Here is a 4,497-nt window from a genome sequence, read left to right on the forward strand (position 1 = left end):
CCCCCCCCCGTCAAATCCGACCAAGGGCCCCAGGGGTCAAAGGCGAGATATACCCCCTTTCGCCAAGAAGACCCTCCCCCTTCCGACCCGAGTTTTCTTCGAGCTCCCCCGAGACCCACCCCAACCAATTTTGGGGAAGCTTCGGAGGAACAAGAGGCCTAAAAAAGAAAAGAAGCAATTGTTAGGATGAGACAAGAAAATGATGTTAAGCGTAAAAACAAAGGGAACAAGACGTACCCGATTCAAAGCATGCTGAGCCTCGTTGAAAAGGCAGGGTTCGCTGACCTCCACTATTTTCTTTCGATCCTCTTCTGGCCACTGTGAGGGTGCCGGTGTAGTCACCCCCGACAAAGATAAGTTTATGCTCTGGCCGGGCACCATAAACAAGACCGTCACAAGCGGCCTCGCGCCGGGGGTCGAAAATTTTCTCCAATCGGGGGCTCAAATTGACACCGAAGTGACTGGCGACAGGGATTGATAAATGTTCAAATCCCAAACAACCCGTGACTGGGACATCACCTTTCTCGGTTGAATGGCTAGATATCTCTTCTGGTGCCACACACATTAGACAGCCGACAGAACCTATACGTATAAAGGCTTTAATATAAGGTACCTTCGACCGAGCAGCTACGCAAATCCTATTTACACCCGCTGGTCTCGGGACATCTTTGTTTAAGCCCATTAGCTCATTTTTCGAACTCTCCACCAAAGGTGGAGTGGTTCCTGTCGAGCTCTTCAGCTCTTGGTTGGTATTTTCGTTGGAAGGCCGACGCCTGACCGATGCCTGGATTTCGTCATCAGAGTGATTCTTAAGTAGGTCAATGACATCGGTATCCAGAACCCGTGCTCGGGCACTTTCCATAGAAGGCTCCTCGATGGTAAGCCTCGATCTTTTACTGATCTCGGAAGAGGCGCGAGAAGATTCAGGGAGAATATCCCTGGCCTGAGCTTCGATGTTCGCTTCACCCAGAGCTTTCTCATCATCGTCCTCGGATTTTAGTGGGCCTTTGACAGTTCGGAAAGGAAAAAACGGATGCAAAGATACCAATCATGGGCGTAATATATGAAATAAAGACTACCAGCAGTTGACCCACTATGATTATCGGCCTCCCATCTGGATCGGGATAACGCACGCTAGTTGTGCTCGGCGTAGGTTAGCTGAGAACAAATGTTCCCAACCCACTCATCCATATTAGCAACCGCGCTAAGAGTTCGAGAGATTGCTACGTGCACATGAACAAAATTGAGAGTTATTGCAAATTAAATATCACAGATACAACCGCGGTATTTGAAACGAAGTCCACTTACGAGTTGGGTTTCATTTCGGTGAAACTAAGATCCGTCTAAGCAGAATCGACGCTGGGCCCGGCATCTCGACAAACCTCCCCGCCAACCTCACCATCTTCGTCAAGAGAAGGAGCTTTCTTTGCTCGCTTCGTAAGCTTAATTATGCCTCCCCCGAAATACTGGGACTATATAACGGAGGAGGTGACTAACCGTGAAAGGTTCGTTCATATTCATCAGAAAATAATCGAGGAAAGTACTACGATCCTCCAAATGAAAAAGATCCGACCGAAGCATATTTCGTACTTCTTTCAAAAGTCCACACAATCACCGATCAAGTTTCGGGACTAAATATGGGTAGGTATAAACACTGATACTCCCTCCACATAGGTCGTTATGGCTACAAATTGGTCAGGAATAACGACCTCCATATCTTTCCAACCACAGTCTTCTTTAACCCGCTCGAGCTTATTCGAGGGAATCGTGTATAGATAACCTAATATATCAGCGCCTCGATCCACCTGCTGGGAAGGTTTCTCGACCTTGAAATCCCTGGTCGCTATATAATCGGATGGGACAAAATTCGATAATACGGGTTCCGGTTTGGGAGCCGAGGATGTCTCACCGGCCTTAGTTTTGGAAGACTTGGTCATTATTCTGGGAATAACAAGGTATGAAGATCTGTATGAAGGTTTGAAGAGCTAATGAAAACGTGACGTTGAAAATATGAATGTATGAATATATGAAGATATGCGTATTCAAGTACTCGATGGTAAAAATTTTGAGGGTGAAAATTCAGAAAGTGAAAAAGTGAAAGGGAAAGGTTATCTTTTATAGGCGGGGGTTGAGATGTTTGGCATTCTGTAACTAACCCCCCACCCAACCAGATTACGACGAGTGGCTGGTGTCAGAGCGACATGATGGATGGGACTTTGATCCTATCCATTCACGAGAAGCGTATGGGAGAAGAAACCAGACCAGGCTACAAATGCATTCGAGAACCAAGGAGGACGAAGCCATAGCCGCCTTCGATTCCCGGTTAAGTCATTTAACACTCTTTTTATGGATCAAAGATCCCGTAACCAAGGTTTCAACACAGCCAAGAACGAGCATTGACATTATTACGATCAAGATCGGGTAGGGTCGGGTATATCCCACCCCGATCATGACAAACGTGGATCGCTATCAAGGCGTTTCGATTTCTCACACACGTCTCAAAGTTCGACAAATCAAGATAACAGTGGATTGGACGTTTCACAAGCATAAACAGAAGTACAAATTCAAACAGAAGATACGAGTGGAATGCATTAAGTAAAACCCGGTATGAAACTGGCCAATAAAGTTTTATTAATTTACTCCATAAGGCAAAATCCCGATTTTATCGGATACATAAGTTCAGCAAAAGGGAAAATAAAAAAGCCCTACTTTACGACCCTAGACTTAGAACAAAAATAAACCCCCAATAGGTATAGTGAGCCAAAGGTTGAGAACTCCGACCTATACCTGACGCAAAGAACGGCATGTGATACGCTGCTTAGACGACCCGGATTCTCCTGGAGCGTAGAAATCCGAGGATACTTGCTCTGGAAGATCTTCCTCATCGATAACTACAGTCGGTGTGGGTCCCTCACAAGGTATTTCCCGTTGAGTCTCCATGATATGGCGCGTTCTGACTCGAGAACCAATCCCCGAGTGAATAACCGAGGTGCTCGCAGTGGCTCAGTGATAGGATGTCCTAACTGACGCCGATGTCTTTCTTTCTCGAACGGAATCTTCGGCGCCCTCTTCAACAATGGTTTTCCCTTTCGAAGATTTTCTTGTTAGAAGCCCTAAAAATCGAAGAATCGAAGTTAAAGGATGACACGAAAAAATGAAAATCGTATGAACAGATTGGAAATTACCGTGGCTTCTGCCTTTCCACCCTTCAGGTGCCATCCTTCTCCAGGTACGGCTCGAGCTACAAGAAGCTCCTAAAAGCTCAACTACCCATTCAAAGATAGTGATGATGAGCTCAGGCTCGATCGAATTCGGAGCAGGGTTCCATATCTCCAGGAAATCGGCGGATAATGGGCGGTGCAGTTGAGCCGTACGTATCATCACGAACCGGTGGAGCCATCTCCTGTCGTAATCATCTTCAGGGTCTATGAGGGTCCGATTTTCTCGAGAAAGCAGGTGAATTATCCCACCTTGGATTACCCGAGCTACGTATATATGTAGCAAAGTGGTCGAGGGCGGCGGAATCCCGACTATGTTGGATGCCCAACATTTTGATGCGAAGACACGAGCATCCAAATCAGCTATAGAGAAAGCGAGCCGATACACACGATATCGGCGGCAGAAGTCATCGATCACTCGAGGTACGGTGAGAGAGAACCTGATGGCAAAGGGATAGGTATAGACCCTCGAGTAACCAACGACGTGATGATTCATCTTCATCCCACTTTCAACAAGACGGACATCAAAATTCGCACTGAAGTTGCAATCCTTCCTGACCACCGGAATGATAATATCATCAATGCAGGACTCGAACTTTTTCACAAAATCGAGGTGACAAGATATTTGAAACCCGACGAAACCCGACGAAAGAATATTCACCGCAAGAAATTTTAACTTCTTATCGAAAATGGGGCGGGTGGCCCCCGTCGACGACAGAGGCGGTAAGTAGGGAAGGGACGCAGAATGGTCTTCACTTTGTGTTAACAACGGAAGAGAAGCCATGGCCGTGATTGATGTACAAAGCCAAATAAAGGAAGATCACGCCCTAGCAAAAGAAGGTTCAAAACTTGGAAATGGTATAAACTTGGTATGGGCATAGAGTAGGATTTTTTGGAAAAATAAGGTTTAGGTTTGGAGAATAAAGATGCATGGCAAAGGGATGATACATGGGCTTTATATAGAGAAGAGTCCAAAAGGCTTTGTAGTGGATCAAGAACATATGGGGGCGGCTTTCCAAGAAAGATTTGGCGGCTATGGTAATTGTCACGACCCAACCAGTGGGCCATGACGGGTACCCGAAGCTAACTACCGAGCACCACTCATCATGCTAACCATCCTACCCAACCTGTACACACCTAATCTCCAAGGCAATATATATATATATATACACACACACGCACATAAGCCCTCACGGTTGCAAAAATGATATACAAAATATACACTGGTGGGTTCATGAAACGTCTACTACCTATAAGGATGGAGACGGGGACAGACCCC

This window comes from Lycium ferocissimum, chromosome 10, assembly GCF_029784015.1.
Source record: "Lycium ferocissimum isolate CSIRO_LF1 chromosome 10, AGI_CSIRO_Lferr_CH_V1, whole genome shotgun sequence".
NCBI lineage: Eukaryota > Viridiplantae > Streptophyta > Magnoliopsida > Solanales > Solanaceae > Lycium > Lycium ferocissimum.